An 18,404-nucleotide genomic window follows, 5' to 3' on the forward strand; every position below is an offset into this window, starting at 1 on the left:
AAATTGACTATGGGGAAGAGCGAGTTGTTCCCGATCAATGCCAGAGGGTAAGAAAGTAGGTTGGGGGAGGTGCCATTCAGTGTGGTGAGGAATCCAAGTGGCGTTTAGTTGGGCCCAGCTACACAAATTGAACTTGGCACGAATGGCAGAGAGAATTAAGGCAGATTTTAAGAGGTGGGATGTGTTGCTGCTGTCACTGGCTGGGCACGTGGAGACAGTGAAAATGACAGTGCTGCCCAGGTTCTTGTTCGTGTTCCAGGACCTCCCTATCCTTGGTCCTAGGAGGTTTTCAGAAAGGTTAACAGGATAATTTGGTGGTTTGTGTGGGTGGGGAAGACCCTGTGTTTTTTTTATTTGTTCATGGGATCTGGACTTCGCTGGTTGGACCAGCATTTATTGGCTAATTATCCTTGAAGTGAATGGTGTGTTCGGCCATTTCAAAGGGCATTGTCAGCCACGTTGCTGTGGATCGGGAGCCAGACCAGGTAAGGGCGGCAGATTTCCTTCCCGAAAGGATATTAGTGAACCAGATATATTTTTACAACAATCAACAATGGTTTCAGGGTCACCATGGTCACCATTAGACTATTAATGCCAGATTCTTATTGAATTCAAATTTCACCATCTGCCGCAGTGGGATTTGAACCTGGGTCCCCAGAACATTACCCTGGGTTTCTGGATTATTAGTCCAGTGATAATACAATTACGCCACTGCCTCTGAAGAGGTGAGGCAGGTGTTCCTGGACAGAAGAGCATTCTTATTGAGCGGCAAACATTGCTGTGGTGAGGAAATGGGTGGTGTAGGAGAGATCGGTTTGGAGGGGGATGGAGACGTCGTCGTGTAACTCTTGGGCAACACGACAATAGTGGTTAGCACAGTTGCTTCACAGCTCCGGGGTCGCAGGTTCGATTCCCGGCTTGGGTGACTGTCTGTGCGGAGTCTGCACATTCTCCCCGTGTCTGTGTGGGTTTCCTCTGGGTGCTCCGGTTTCCTCCCACAGTCCAAAGACGTGCAGATTAGGCCATGCTAAATTGCCCTTAATGTCCAAAAGGGTTGCGTGGGGTTACTGGGTTACGAGGATAGGGTGGAGCCGTGGGCTTAATTGGGGTGCTCTTTCCAAGGGTCGGTGCAGACGCAAGTGGACTGAGTGGCCTCCTTCTGCACTGTAAATTCTATGATTCTATGATTCTTCCATTCTCACCAGTCAGGTACTCCCGTGAGCCCACTGGTGGTTTCGGCGTTATGGTGTGGAGCCAATGCCGGTAACATTTTGAGCTGGAGGCTATGTTGTTGTGTGTTCTGATATGCGGCAGCCATAGGTTTGTGCCGGCGGGGCTGGGTGCGAGGTTCTGGAGGTGACGGGAGGTGGGGATCGAGTATTTTAGGGACAGGTTTATATGGGGCAAGTTTGCGGATCCGGAGGAGTTGAAGCAATTGTATGAGTTGCCCACGGGAAACAGCTTTAGGTACCTGCAGATGAGAGATTTCATGATGAGAGAGGTGCCGTCCTTCCCGGGGCTGCTGTCTCCGGTGCCGGAGGGCGGTATAGGGGAGGGGAAGGGGTTTGATATTTACAGGGAGGGTTTGATATTTGATGGAGAAGGAGGGTGCTCCAGTGGGGGAGATTAAGCGGAAATGGGAGGAGAAGCTGGTAGGGGAGGTGCGGGCCAGGACTTGGTTTGAGGCTTTGCGGAGAGTGAGCTCATCCTTGTCAAGCCTCATCCAGTTTAAAGTGGTCATGGGGCCCACATGACAGTAGCGAGGATGGGCAGGTTGTTTGTGGGAGTGGAAGACATGTGTGGGTAGTGTGTGGAGCGGCGAATTATGTCCATATGTTTTGAGTGTGTCCAATACTGAGGGGGTTTCATAGATTATCATAGAATTTACAGTGCAGAAGGAGGCCATTCGGCCCATCGAGTCTGCACCGGCTCCTGGAAAGAGCACCCTACCCAAGGTCAACACCTCTACCCTATCCCCATAACCCAGTAACCCCACCCAGCACTAAGGGCAATTTTGGACATTAAGGGCAATTTATCATGGCCAATCCACCTAACCCGCACATCTTTGATCTGTGGGAGGAAACCGGAGCACCCAGAGGAAACCCACGTACACACGGGGAGGATGTGCAGACTCGACACAGACAGTGACCCAAGCCGGAATCGAACCTGGGACCCTGGAGCTGTGAAGCAATTGTGCTAACCACAATGCTACCGTGCTGCCCACGTTCTGGCAGGGGTTTTCGTATATATGTCCGAGGTTCTCGGTGTGAGGGTGGGCCTGAGTCCGGAGGTGGGTATATTCAGTGTGTTGGAAGATCCGGGAGTGTAGGTGGGAGAGAGGCCGATGTATTGATCTTTGTCTCCCTGACAGCCCGGAGACGGAATTTGTTGTGTTATTGGGACTCGGAGTCGCTGAAGGCGGGCGACTGGCAGAATTCCTGCAGTTGGAGAAGGTCAAGTTTGCTTTGTGGGGTCAGTTGAGGGATTCACCCGGAGGTGGAAACTGTTAATTGATTTCTTTGAGTGGAATTGAGGGTCAGCGGGGGGGGGGGGGGGGGGGGGGGGGGGGGGGGGGCACCGTTGTGGCGACTGGGGCGGGGTAAGTTTTAAAAAGAACTTGATCTCCTGTGGTGAGTTTAGTTTATGTAAAGATGTAAGTAAAATCGTCGAATGATACCACACAGAAGGAGGACACTTGGCCCATCACACTTGTTCGAGGGTTTTGGCCGATCTATCCATAGGACCATAAGACCATAAGACATAGGAGCAAAATTAGGCCACTCGACCCATCGAGTCTGCTCCGCCATTCAATCATGGCTGATATATTTCCCATCCCCATTCTCCTGCCTTTTCCCCATTACCCCTGATCCCCTTATTAATTAAGAACCTATCTATCTCTGTCTAAAAGACACTCAGCAATTTGGCCTCCACAGCCTTCTGCGACAAAGAGTTCCACAGATTCATCACCCTCTGACTGAAGAAATTCCTCCTCATCTCAGTTTTAAAGGATCGTCCCTTTAGTCTGAGATTGTGTCCTCTGCTTCTAGTATTTCCTACTAGTAGAAACATCTTCTCCACTCTATCCAGGCCTCTCAGTGTCCTGTAAGTTCCAATAAGGTTCCCCCAAATCCTTCTAAACCCCAATGAGTACAGACCCAGAGTCCTCAACCGTTCCTCATATGACAAGCTCTTTATTCCAGGGATCGTTCTTGTGAACCTCCTCGGGACCCTTTCCAAGGCCAGCACGTCCTTCCTCAGATACGGGGCTCAAACTGCTTACAATACTCCAAATGAGGTCTGACTAGAGCCTTACACAGCCTCAGAAGTACATCCCTGGTCTTGTATTCTAACCCTCTTGACATGAATGCTACCATTGCATCCGAACTGCCAACTGAATCTGCATGTTAACCTTAAGTGAATCATGAACTAGAACTCAATAGGACCCACTACCCTGCTCTTCCCCATAGTGCTGTTAATTTTTAACTCAAATATTTATCCAATTCTCTTTTGAATGCTACTACTGATCTGCTTCCACTATCCTTCAGGTTGTGCATTCCAGATCACTCTAATCCACTGTGCAAAAGAATGTTTCCTACGTCACTTCTGGTCAAATCTGTGTCCTTTCAATGCTGACAATTATGTCACTGAAAGCAATATCTCTTTGTTTGCTCTATCAAAGCCATTCATGATGGTTTTGAGCTCCATTGTCTAATCTCTTCCTAACCTTTTCTCCTCCAGAGTGAATCCCAGTTTCTCCACAAAAGCGAAGTCTCTCATCCTCGTTAACATTTTCCTGCACCCTTCCCAGGTCTGTTCAATGCATTTCAATGGTAAAGATATGTGCTGCCACTCCCTTCCCAGAGAATGTCTGGAAGGTTTTCTGGGTCTCCAATGGATAGGAGACATCTTCTCCAGCTCCTTCAACAAGGTGTCTAATGCTACATTGGAGAACCTGGCAGCCTGCTTCCTGCCAAACTGCCATTTTTGTTACTTTCTCAGGTCAAACTGACTTCCAGAATCACTGCCAGCACCTGCTGCAGTCAAAATCCATCTTCCCTTTAGGAGATGGAGGCTGGCTTTAAGTAGTGCAGGTTAGCTTTAACTCGAGATGACCGCTTATAATTTTGCACTCGCTGCTCAGGCATACAGTTACGACCATGCTTAACAATGGCTGCATGCTGCAATCAGGTAAATAAGTAGGCAGTGAAGTGCTGCTTGCTTTGAAAGTAATGGGCACAGGTCAATCGGGTATTGCAATCTCTCATGAATTTTCAGGCCTTATTGAATTTCACTGCCAAAGACTGTGAGCAAGTCCAGCTGATCCATTAAATGGAGTAATTTTCTTAAACAAAAGAACAATTCGCACCCCTGAATTCCAACGTAATGAATTAAAGACATTTTGCCAATTACTGCAGAAGTTAAGTTTTGTATGTAAAAAACATGAGACAAACAAACTCTGTTTGAATGTTTCTGTTGCCGCAGTGCCAACCCCATGTTTATCCATAGCTATTGATGCAAAACCTAATATATCTATTAAAAACTAATCTTATAATCAACTGTACAGCAATCATACTAAACTATTTGTTTACTTCTGTGCTTGTGAATTCCTTGAAATTTCCATTAAGAGCTGAATCATTATCTGGTCAAATGGTTTATGTCAATAAAAATCAAGCAACTAAAGTACAGTTCTTAAACAGATCTTGTGCATTGAGAGAGAAATTTTACTTTGTTTTGCCCATTTTAGGGGTGTAAAATGAGGAATAAACTTACTAGAACCTCACGTTGAGATTTCATTTGTCACCAAGGCTCCTACAATGTATTAAGCAGACTCCTCATGCCTGTTTCATAGTGACGATGCAAAATTTGGCATGGATTTACACAGCTCATCTATATAATGAAGAATAGGCCCAAGGTTCAACAATTCCATGCCTATATTCAAAAAAATCTCTCATTGTCATCATTCTGTCAATTGGAGCCATAATAACAATTATGCCTTTGAATAGATAACTAATGTAAAAATATCACAAGAAGTCAGAGTAGATCATCAACTGATAGATTTAACAGTAAGAAGAACCTATCTTAACTTCAGAGGGAAGAAAGAGACTGCTGTGTGCTCTGTTTCACAGAGACATTGCTCACCCCCGCCTCACCGGACTGTGCCATACAACCTGAAGGCTTCTCAATTCACCGGGCGGAGCTCACCGCGTCACCAGGCAAAGCAAAAGGCAAAAGGCAAAAGCAAAAGGGTGTGCCTCCTCATCAACTCCTCTTGGTGCTTGGATGTGGCGACCCTGGTGACCTACTCCTCCCCAGACCTGAATACCTGACCGCGAAGTGCCGCCCATACTATCTTCCAAATAAGTTCACTTCAGCCATTATCACAGCGGTCCACATCCCACCCCAGGCAGAAGTGAGTAAGGCGCTGAGTGAACTATACACGATATAAACAACTACGAAACGGAACACCCGGAGGCCTTGTTCATCGTGGCCGGAGATTACAACAAGGCTAACCTCAAGAATGTACTGCCAAAATTCCACCAGCACATCTCCTGTCCCACCGGGGGCGGCAACACTCTTTATTTAAAAAATAATTTTTATTGAAAAATTTTGAATTTGTACAACAACATCGAACCATAATAAAATACCAGCAATAACAATAATGATAGCAATCATAAACATTCGCCCCTCCTCAATGCACAACACAACATATTAACAACAGCTTAAATTAACACAATGTTAAGTTACAGAACCATAGAAAAAAAATAGAAACTATAATAAGGAACAGCCCCGCTAACCCCCCCCCCCCCCCCCCCCCCCCCCCCCTACACCCCCCCCCCTCCCCCGGGTTGCTGCTGCTATTGACCAAGATACCTATCTTGAGCCAGGAAGTCCAGAAAAGGCTGCCACCGTTTATAGAACCCTGGTATTGATCCTCTGAGGGCAAATTTGACCCTCTCCAATTTTATAAATCCCGCCATGTCACTGATCCAGGTTTCCACACTTGGGGGCCTCGCATCCTTCCACTGCAGCAAAGGCCAGGACACCGGCCTCTTTCGCCTCCTGCACTCCCGGCTCCACCGCAACTCCAATAATCGCGAGTCCACACCCTGGTTTGACCCTGGATCCAACCACCCTCGACACCGTCCCTGCCATCCCCTTCCAGAATTCTTCATGTGCCGGGCATACCCAGAACATATGGGCATGGTTCGCTGGACTCCCCGAACATCTGGTGCACCTGTCCTCACCCCCAAAGAACCTACTCATCCAGGTCCCGGACATGTGGGCCCGGTGCAGCACCTTAAATTGGATGAGATTAAGCCTCGCACATGAAGAGGAAGAGTTGACTCTCTCCAAGGCATCCGCCCAAGTCCCGTCCTCTATCTGCTCCCCAAGTTCCCCCTCCCATTTAGCCTTCAGCCCCTCCACTGACGACTCCTCCACCTCCTGCATTACCTTATAAATGTCAGACACCTTCCCCTCTCCGACCCACACCCCCGAAAGCACTCTGTCCATCGCCCCCCGCGAGGGCAGCAAAGGGAACTCCTCTACCTGTCGCCTAGCAAACGCCTTTACCTGCAAGTATCTGAACATGTTCCCTTGGGGGAGCCCAAATTTATCTTCCAGTTCCCCCAGGCCCGCAAACCTCCCGCCAATAAACAGGTCCCTCAATTTACTGATGCCCACCCTTTGCCACCCCCTAAATCCCCCATCATTGTTCCCCGGGATGAACCGATGATTTCCACCCAATGGAGCCTCCATCAAGCCCCCTGTTTCCCCCCTATGCCGTCTCCACTGTCCCTGATTCTTAGGGTCGCCGCCACCACCGGGCTCGTGGTAGACCTCTTAGGAGAAAGCGGCAACGGGCCGTTACCAAGGCACCCAGGCTCGTACCTCTGCAAGACGCCATCTCCATTCTTTTCCACGCCCCCCCCCCCCCCCCCTCCCCCCCACCATCACCCATTTACGCACCATTGACACATTGGCCGCCCAATAGTACCCCAAAAGGTTGGGCAGCACCAGCCCGCCTCTATCCCTCCCTCGCTCCAGGAAAACCCTCTTCACTCTCAGAGTCCCATGTGCCCACATAAAGCTCAAAATACTGCTAGTCACTCTCCTAAAGAAGGCCCTGGGGATGAAGATGGGCAGGCACTGAAAGAGGAACAAGAACCTCGGAAGCACCGTCATTTTGATGGACTGCACCCTCCCCGCCAACGACAATGGCAGCATGTCCCACCTCTTGAACTCCTCCTCCATCTGAGCCACAAGCCTGGTGAAATTATGCTTGTGAAGAGTCCCCCAGTCCCTGGCCACCTGTACCCCCAGGTACCTAAAACTCTCCCCTGCCCTCCTAAGCGGGAGCCTACCAATTCCTTCCTCCTGGTCTCCAGGGCGCACCACAAACACCTCACTCTTGCCTAAATTTAGTTTATAGCCTGAAAAGGTCCCAAACTCAGCTAGCAGCTCCATCACCCCCGGCATCCCTCCCACCGGGTCCACCACATACTGTAACAGGCCATCGGCATACAACGACACCCTATGTTCCTCCCCACCTCGCACCAAACCTCGCCACCTCCCTGAATCCCTCAACGCCATCGGCAATGGCTCGATTGCCAATGCAAACAAGAGGGACAAGGGGCAACCCTGCCTGGTCCCTCGGTAAAGCCGGAAGTACTCCGACCTCCTCCCATTCGTGGCCACAAATGCCATCGGGGCCTCATATAGCAGCCTTACCCATCTAATAAACCCTTCACCAAATCCAAACCTCCCCAACACCTCCCATAAGTACCCCCACTCCACTCTATCGAAGGCCTTCTCTGCATCCAGTGCCACCACTATCTCAGCCTCCCCCTCAATCGCCAGCATCATGATGACATTCAACAATCTCCGCACATTCGTGTTCAGCTGCCTTCCCTTCACAAAACCTGTCTGGTCCTCGTGTACAACCCCTGGCACACAGTCCTCTATCCTGGTGGCCAGGAGTTTTGCCAGCACCTTGGCATACACATTGAGGAGAGATGTGGGCCTGTATGAACCACACTGCTGGGGGTCCTTGTCCCTCTTTAAGATTAACGAAATCAGCGCCCGCGACATCGTCGGGGGCAAAGTCCCCCCTTCCCACGCTTCATTAAGTGTCCGCACCAGCAAGGGGCTCACTTGGTCCACAAACTTTTTATAAAATTCCACCGGGAACCCATCCGGCCCCGGCGCCTTCCCTGACTGCATCTGCCCGATCCCCTTAACTAGCTCCTCCAGCTCAATCGGCGCCCCCAACCCCTCCACCTTCTCCTCCTGCATCTTCGGGAAAGAAAGCCCATCGAGGAACCTCTCCATTCCCCTCCTCTCTACCGTTGGCTCCGACCGGTACAGTTCCCGTAAAATCCTTGAAGACCTCATTCACCTCTACCCCCTTCCGCACCACATTCCCACTCTTATCTCTCACTCCAGCAATCTCCTTAGCCGCATCCCGCTTACGCAGCTGATGAGCCAGCATCCTACTCGCCTTTTCACCATGTTCGTACACTGCCCCTTGTGCCTTCCTCCACTGTGCCTCCGCCTTTCTAGTGGTCAGCAAATCAAATTTAGCCTGTAGGCTGCGCCTCTCCCCCAACAGTCCCTCCTCTGGTGCCTCTGCGTACCTCCTGTCTATCTCCAGCATCTTTCCCACCAGTCGATCCCACTCACTCCTCTCGCTCCTCTCCCTGTGTGCCCGGATGGATATCAGCTCCCCACGAATCACTGCCTTCAGGGCTTCCAGACCATCCCTACATGGACCTCCCCCGTATCATTCACCTCGAGGTACCCCTCAATACTTGCCCGGACCCCCCTATACACCTCCTTCTCCGCCAACAACCCCACATCCAACCGCCACAACGGGCGCTGGTCCCGCACCTCCCCCATCTCCAACTCTATCCAATGCGGAGCGTGGTCGGAGATTGCAATGGCCGAATACTCGCCCTCCTCCACTCTCGGAATCAGTCCACTACTCACCACGAAGAAGTCTATCTGAGAATAGACCCTATGTACGTGGGAGAAGAAAGAGTACTCCCGTGTCCTCGGCCTCACAAACCTCCATGGATCCACCCCTCCCATCTGGTCCATAAACCCTCTCAGTACCTTGGCCGCCGCCAGCCTCCTACCCGTCCTAGAGCTGAACCGATCCAGTGAAGAATCAAACACCGTATTGAATTCTCCCCCCCCCCCCCATAATCAGACCTCCTGCCTCTAGATCCGGGACCCGTCCCAGCATACGCCTCATAAAGCCCGCATCGTCCCAATTTGGGGCATACACACTAGCAAGTACCACCTTCTCTCCCTGTAGCCTGCCCCTAACCATAACATACCTACCCCCCTTATCCGCCACCACCTCAGATGCCTCAAACGACACATTTTTCCCCACCAGAATCGCCACTCCCCTGTTCTTCACATCCAACCCAGAGTGGAAAACCTGCCCCACCCACCCCTTCCTCAGACGGACCTGGTCCACCACCTTCAGGTGGGTGTCCTGAAGCATTGCCACATCTGCCTTTAGCCCCCTCAGATGAGCAAGTACCCTAGACCGCTTCACCGGCCCATTCAATCCTCTCGCATTCCAGGTGACCAACCGGATCAGAGGGCGTCCCGCCTCCCTCCCCCGTCGACTAGCCATAGCCCGTCGACTGCCCGCCCCAGGCCAGCACCCCCCGCCCGACCCAGTCCCCACAGCGACAACACCTCAGCTCTGTCCCCCCCGGCCCACACCAGCTCCTTCCTGACCCTACCAGCAGCAACCCGGTATTCCCTTATCCCCCCCCCCCCCCCCGGCTAGGAACCCTCCTAGCCGCGAACCGTCCTCCATTGTACTTCCGTGGGTCAGCTAACTTCTGCTGACCCCGGAAACTTCCGTCAAAAACCTGACCCCTCCCAAAGTGGGATCATCCCCCATCCTATCCCTCCTCCAGGCACCGCTCCAGCGCGGGGAAGAACCAGTTAAGGCCCCGCCCCTCCCCATCATCGTCTCCACCCCCCAGCCCCGCAACGCGGGAAACCAGAGGAAAGCCCGCGCTTTCGCACAGCCCCACCACACCCTTCTGACGCAGCTCCCAAATACCAACCCCACTCCATACCCCCAACCCGATATAGAATACAACAAACCCCCCCAACCCTCCCCGCAAGATACAAAGCTCAAACAATGCCCCACAACAAAAAACAGAACAACACCCCAATAAATAACCATATCAAAATTACAAAAGTACAGAAAAAGAGAACACAGCAACAGCAGAAACCAGCAATAAAGTATTACAACCGACCCCGCAACCCCCAACCCCTAGTTCGAGTCCAGTTTCTCCGTCTGCACGAAGGCCCACGCCTCCTCCGGGGAATCAAAATAATAATGCCGATCCAAGGTCGACAACACTCTTGACCACTGCTACTCAAAAGTCAAGGGCGCCTACCATTCCATCCCCCGACTGCACTTTGGGAAATCAGACCAGAAGACGGTGCTCCTTCTCCCAGCATACAAGCAGAACCTCAAGCGGGAGAATCCAGCTTAGAAGGTCGTTCATTGCTGGTCCGAGGAAACAGAAGAGCTCTTACATGACTGCTAAGAGACAGTGGACTGGTCCATATTTAAGAACTCAGCGACCAAATTAAATGAGTATGCCACCACTGTCACACACTTCATCAGAAAATGTGTGGACGACTGCGTGCCAAAGAAAGCAGTACGTACGTTCCCCAACCAGAAACCATGGCTCAATCACGAGATTGACTCCCTACTGAAGGACAGGTCTGAGGCGTTCAAGTCAGACGACCCTGACCTATACAATAAATCCAGGTACGACCTCCGCAAAGCCATCCGAGACGCCAAGAGAGAATATCAAACCAAGCTAGAGTCACAGACAGACTCTCGGCGGTTGTGGGAAGGACTAAACAACATAAAGGGCTACAAAGCGAAGCCGAGCAGTATCTCCGGCAGCAGTGCTTTCCTCCCCGATGAACTCAATGTATTCTATGCTTGGTTCGAGCAGGTAACCAACAATCTGCTGTTGAGTGCCCCAGCAGCCCCATAACTCACCCAAACCCACCATCACAGTTTCCAAAGTCAGATCGGCCTTCCTGAAAGTGAACCCTTGGAAGGCGACGGGTCCGGGCGGGATCCCTGGTCGTGCACTCAGAGCCTGCGCGGACCAACTGGCAGAGGTGCTCTTTAACCTGTCCCTACTCCACTCCGAGGTCCCCACCTGCTTCAAGAAGACCACCATTATACCGGTGCCAAAGAAGAACCAGGCAACTTGCCTCAATGTCTACCGCCCGGTGGCCCTGACGTCAGTTGTAATGAAGCAGTTCGAGAGGTTGGTCATGAAGCGCATCACCTCCATACTCCCGGAAAGCCTTGGTCCACTGCAATTCGCATACCGTCGCAACTGGCCCACAGCAGACGCCATTTCCCCGGCCCACCACCCATCCCTGGAACATCTCGACAACAAGGACTCCTACATCAGACTCCTATTTATTGATTACAGCTGCGCCTTCAACACCATAATCCCAGCCAAGCTCATATCAAAGCTCCAAAACCTCGGACTTGGCTCCCCACTCTGCAACTGGATCCTCGATTTTCTGACCCACAGACCACAATCAGTAAGAATGAACAACAACACCTCCTCCACAATAGTCCTCAATACCCGGGCCCCGCAAGGCTGCATACTTTGCCCCCTACTCTACTCCCTGTACACACACGACTGCGTGGCAAAATCTGGTTCCAACTCCATCTACAAGTTTGCTGACAATACGTCCATAGTGGGCTGGATCTCGAATAACGATGAGTCGGAATACAGGAGGGAGATAGAGAACCTAGTGGAGTGGTGCAGCGACAACAATCTCTCAATGCCAGAAAACCTAAAGAGCTGGTCATTGACTTCAGAAAGCAAAGTATTGTACACACCCCTGTCAGCATCAACGGGGGTGAGGTGAAGATGGTTAGCAGTTTCAAATTCCTGGGGCTGCACATCTCCAAAAATCTGTCCTGCACCACCCACGTCGAGCTACCACCAAGAAAGCACAACAGCGCCTATACTTCCTCAGGAAACTAAGGAAATTCGGCATGTCCACATTAACTCTTACCAACTTTTACAGATGCACCATAGAAAGCTATCTGGCTGCATCACAGCCTGGTATGGCAACTACTCGACCCTGGACCTCAAGAAACTTCAGAGTCGTGAACACAGCCCAGTCCATCACACGAACCTGCTTTTCATCCATTGACTCCATCTACACCTCCCACTGCCTGGGGAAAGCGGGCAGCATAATCAAAGACCCCTCCCACTCGGCTTACTCACTCTTCCAACTTCTTCCATCGGGCAGGAGATACAGCAGTCTGGGAACACGCACGAACAAACTCAAAAACAGCTTCTTCCCCGCTGTTACCAGACTCCTAAACAACCCCCTTATGGACTGACCTCATTAACACTACACCCTGTATGCTTCATCCGATGCCGGTGCTTATGTAGTTACATTGTATACCTTGTGTTGCCCTATTATGTATTTTCTTTTATTCCCTTTTCTTCCCATGTATTTAATGATCTATTGAGCTGCTCGCAGAAAAGTACTTTTCACTGTACCTCAGTACACGTGACAATAAACAAAGCCAATCCAATCCAACTTCCCACCTGACAACAATGCCCAAAGTGAGTGTCCAGTTAAATTTGTATCTCTGGCTGGCTTTCCACATGCATCAATTGCTTCAACATTGGCAAGCTGAGCACTACTAGATGAACAGAGTTTTTATTCCAACAGTGTACAGCCAGGATGCCACTTAAAGAAGAGGCTCACGCAAGTGTGCGTCAGATTCCCTAGCCATTTCTATATGGCAACAGTCTCAAATTTCAAACGTTTCATACCAGAAAACAGAAGACGGGCTAGCTTGTCGGAGGTAAGGAACAAACCCTTCAAACTTGGCTCATTACACCTACGAGGAATGCCACAAGGGGTTTCGTTTGCTGTTTTTCCTGTGTGAGTTACTAGCTAATCCTTCAACTTGTTAGAGCTGAGGTAAGATTAGACTCTATAACTTGTCATGATGTACCCTCAAAAAGAATGAGGTCCTCCACGTCCATTGAAAATGTTGCTTTATGTATGTAAGCCTTGGAAAAGAAAATAAATGGATATATATTAGTCCTGGCAAAGTAACAATGCTAACAATCACCAGATTTAAGCTTCTTAACGTTTAGACATTGTTGAAATAACATGTTATTCAGAGGCATTTTAAATTCTTCCACCAAGCATGTGCAAGTTATCAGTTCCTCTCTTTTTGACTGAAAGAGATGGCAATGTGCCAATTAATTCCATTACCTCCTTCTCTGTATATTTTAAGATGCATAATTTGTGGCAGGCCATCTCCTGTTCTCTCCCTCTTCCTTGGATTTTATGCTTTCAACCTACAAGTGATGAATAAACAAATGTTTTAGTGGCTGAAGGGGAAGTATTCACCCAACGGAGATGTTGCACTCAGTGAGATTGACTGTCATGCAGATGCTACACATTACAGGAGAAATGGATAAACATGGAGGTGAGGAAATACATTGAAAGTGGACAGTAGTGGCTACTAAAGTTAAGTTGAGGAGTGATATGGTGGAGGATGCTTGATAAGGCAGGTTGGGCACCAGCGATGTTATATGCCACTGGATGTAGATAGATACTTTACCTGATCCATTTAGGTCATTAAACCACTTCCTGCATTGCTTCCAAGGCTGCGGCACTATGGTCCTACTGTTCACCACTACAGTAACCTTCATCTATGTCTTCTTTATTGTCTCATTGCTAGGATTATTATATCTTTCTTGCTGTCGGTGGATCCAGCAGTACGTCAAGAAGCACCATTAAATCTGTGTGTTGGCCTTGTTTGTCCTGTTTCCATGTTGCAACCCTCTCGCCAACTCCTTCCAAAATATATTGTGTTCTGTGTAATGATGCACACACGGGCAGCACAATGGCGCAGTGGTCGCGCTGCAGTCTCATGGCGCCGGGGTCGCAGGTTCGATCCCGGCTCTGGGTCACTATTCGTATGGAATTTGCACATTCTCCCCGTATTTGTGTGGGTTTCGCCCCCACAACCAAAAGATGTACTGGGTAGGTGGATTGGCCATGCTAAATTGCCCATTTTACTCTAAATTTATAAAAATAAAAGTAATGATGCACACCAGAGCATCTTGTTGTTTAACTAGAAAGATGATTTATTAACAAACATGTGGAAAGATAACTAACAAACTATAATACAGACAATGACTACTAAATGAATTCAGTGAATTCTCCTGGAGCTACTCTAAGTGCGACTACCCTCTTGTACGTCTTACTGCCAACTGGCAGGTGTCTTGAATCATGTGATAGGTCTCTATCACCACCAGCTGGTTGGAGGTCGCGTTGTTTACTACATATACATATTTCACAATACAAGCTCTACCACTTTCCATGTTTGCATTGCCCCTTTAGTCAACTGAGAATTAGATTATGTGAATGCACATCATGCTTGCTACATAGCTTGGAGATATGAAACCGGGAAGGCAATCAACTTGAAATTGCCGATTCTGACCTGCTAAATTTTCTTCCAGCTTCCATGCTCACAATTCCTCAGATCCACCCACCTCGGTCAGAACCTGTCTGCACCTTAATATTCAGGCCTATCTGTGGCTAACTTGTCCGAATGAGAACTATTTTTTAAGAATGAAAAACATCCCTGATTTTCTGCTTACGAAAGCAGGATTAAATATGCCTATAAATATGACTATTATATTAAATATGACTATTTTCATATCCACTTTTCATTCCAAATATCTCAAGAGGTTTGAAACTATAGGTTTGTCACTCTGCGCTGCAGGTTCCGAGAAACACCTCATTATTCGTGCCTAAAACAGTTTTTTTCTCATTAAATCACACCTTATGAGTCTCCAAGTCATTCTCAGATGCAATTTAAGATTCCTCCATTTGTGTTCTGCCTATATGCTTCAAACAATACTACCTCCACATCATGGTCACGTTTCAATGATTTTATGCTCACCTTTTCTGGCTCATCACACAAAGGTTACTGAAAATCGCTGAATGCTGGAATCTAATTGGTGGAAAATTAGCCCAAGCGAGGACATTGGAGGGCCAAGTTTAACTATCGGTGGAGATAGGGCCATATGCACTCGTCCATTATTTCCAACACGAAGCCCAAGCCAAATAGGCACCCCACTGCACACTACCTGTTTAAGTTTGTGATGTGAGTGGTGCGCACTCTGCCCATTTGTCTCTCAAAATTGCAGTTGGCATTTTATTTTCATTTTACTAGTGGCCTCCTGCCTGAAGCAGGTTGACTAACACATCTCAAGAGCATAACTAAGATGGCAGCGGCAATGTCTCCAGCGGAAAGGAGATATTAAGTAACTCAACCCCATTTTTTGGGTGACTACAGCACTGTTTATGCAGGTGGAGGAGTTAAACTTGGCCCTAATTAATATTTTCTTATATTAGTAAGTGTAACAAAAGTAATAGATGACTGTAAACTCGTGGGCTAGATAAGCAGAATGTGAAAACACAGAAGTATATATTTGACACTACTTTATGATGGGGCATAAAATCAAACAATTAATAAAGAAACTTACCATTTCCTTGTTTGGGATTGTTTTCTTTGTTATGACCACCAGAAAGGTATATGAAATAGGGGAATATTTAAAAAGTGAGTTTAGAATTCCCACCTAGACTTGTCAATGGTTGAGCAATTGGGCAAGATTTGAAAGTTTCAATTTAACACTAATGAAAGTGTCTAATTTAAGAAGGTTATAAATAATGAGGCAACTACAATATCAGGGCCGAATTCTCCATCCGTTGGTTCCTCTGTTCCTGCTGGCAGTGCACCCCCGTCTGCGGGGTTCCCAGTGGCTTGGGATAAATTCAATGGAGAATCCCAGTGACAGTGGTGGGAATGGAGAATACCATCACCAGCTAATAGTGCGTCATGGAGAAATACATGGCTGGGGGATTAGGGAATCCAGCCCCTGGTCTTAAACTGCGTGGGTTTCCTCCGGGTGCTCCAGTTTCCTCCCACAGTCCAAAGATGTGCAGTTTAGGTGGAATGGCCATGCTAAAATTGTCCTTAGTGTCCAAAAATGGTAGGTGGGGATAGGGTGGAGGGGTGGGGATAGGGTGGAGGTATGGGCTTAGGTAGGGTGCTCTTTCCAAGAGCCGATGCAGACTCGATGGGCCAAATGGCCTCCTTCTGCACTATAAATTCTATGAGTAAACTCCCATCAGTTGCACCCTCTGTATTTGTTTATTGTTTCAGTCCGAATGCACTGTTACAGGTAAGCCCATAAATTTGGAAATCACAATTACAAATAACTACCGCTAATTTAAGTCTGTGAATATTTGATTCTTATTATTAAAAGGTCATGTCATTTTCCACATACATCCATCTCTTCAACTTCACAAATGGCTATATTGAAGTTGTAAGTGCTAATTATTTAAAATTACAAATGAAAATGCTCATTGATGTGAATGAATGAATTCATTCTGTTCATTATCATTATTGAAAATATAGGTTTCTTTATGCTAGCATTTGGACTGAATTGAGAATTGACCATTGTACCTGAAACACGGCAAGAATCAGGTCAGGTCTGGTCATGAGGCCTAAGATTTCGCCTAATATTGGAAAACAGGTCAACTCGAGGAATAACCTGGTGCATCATCAGGACTGACAATGGGCATGTGAATGAGTACTGCAGCTGGAAGTAAGGCATGAGTGGGTCTGGAGACAAGAATCAGCTTGAGTTTGGGAGATACAATTAGGTCAAATATGACGACAGAAATTGGGTTGAATTTGAGTAGAGTTCAGCTGGGGTATTATTTTTTTACGTTTCCTTGCAATGTGTACAACATAGTAAAGGTTACACCTATTGCCACCCTTTCTTGCCTTAAGAACCATTTCAGTGTTTGTGATGAAGACTCTCTCATAATGGTGCTAGATTGTGAATACCAGGTTATTGGCGCAACTATGTTGAAGGAATCGGCATACAGGTTGAGCACCCTTTATAGGAGATTCTGACTGATTCGGGGCTTATCGTGTGGGAGAGCAGGAACCCTGACCAATGAGGGATCCCGAGGAGCAAGGTTCTGGTCAGAGTGAACCTTGGGAACCAGAGTGTTAACACCTATATTAGAGCCTCTGCACCTGTACATAAGTTACCCTTATTAGTTGCCAATAAACATTTCCTTCTTCATTACTACTGTCCACCTGGTATTGGCTTGAGCCACTACATTGGCGATGAGTACAAACTGGATGGATTGCAAGGCGCAATCATCAAATTCAAGGGAGGAAGGAAAAATCCTCAAGACAAACACAGAGACGGAAAGTGGCAGTGATACCAAAGAACAGTGAGTAAAAAATTACCTTAACTGAGAAGTTAGACCTATTTGATCAGGGGGGCAGAGACATTTTTTAAATTTGTCATGGGACATGGGTGTCGCAGGCTGTGCCAGTATTTATTGCCCATTTCTAATTGCCCTTGAGGGGGCAGTTAAGAGTCAACCACATTACTGTGGGTCTGGAGTCACATGTAGGCCAGACCAGGTAAGGACATTAGTCAACCAGATGGGTTTTTACAACAATCAACAATGGTTTCAGGGTTATCGTCAGACTTTCAATTGCAGATTTTTGTTGAATTCAAAGTTCACCAGCTGCCATGGTGGGAATTGAACCCAGGTCCCCAGAGAATTACCCTGGGTCTCTGGATAACTAGTCCAGTGAAAATACCACTATGCCACTACCTCCTCGACATCTGTCAACTGCATCGTGTTGCAGTCCGTGTTGCCCTAGGGTCAATAACACGACATGATACCAAGAGTCACTACTGCTTCTAAGTAATTTTCCTTCGAATATTCACTGACGACCAGCAAATGTCTTGTTATGCTCTTGGCGTAGCATAAGCTGCTTCCTTGATGTTCACTCTGACAAAGGAAGGTTCAGACATGGAGATAACTTCAACACGTTTATTAAACTATTTACAATTCTCCTACTTGGATTCGCCTCTACTGTTAATCCTTCTATAGCTACTCAGACTGATGAACCAGTCTGCTACAATCCACGTGGTGGGTGTGATGTTGAATCAACCTTGTGTCTGTACCTACTGAGTGCCTCCACTGGAAAGAGGAAGATCATGTGTGCTGTGTCCTTTATATATGGGTTGGTGTAATGTCCCCCTGTGGTAGTGTCACCTCTGTGTGTATCGTGAATGCCCATTGGTCGTGTCCTATCTTACTGACCTATTGGTTGAATGTCTGCGTGTTGTGTCTCTGGTGCTCCCTCGAGTGTCTAGCTAGTCTACGTGTATTTACATTAACCTCTTGTGTATTTACAGTGATGCATATCACCACAGCAACTGCCTTCCAGCGGTATGGAA

The sequence above is a fragment of the Scyliorhinus canicula genome, chromosome 5 (assembly GCF_902713615.1).
Source record: "Scyliorhinus canicula chromosome 5, sScyCan1.1, whole genome shotgun sequence".
Classification (NCBI taxonomy): domain Eukaryota; kingdom Metazoa; phylum Chordata; class Chondrichthyes; order Carcharhiniformes; family Scyliorhinidae; genus Scyliorhinus; species Scyliorhinus canicula.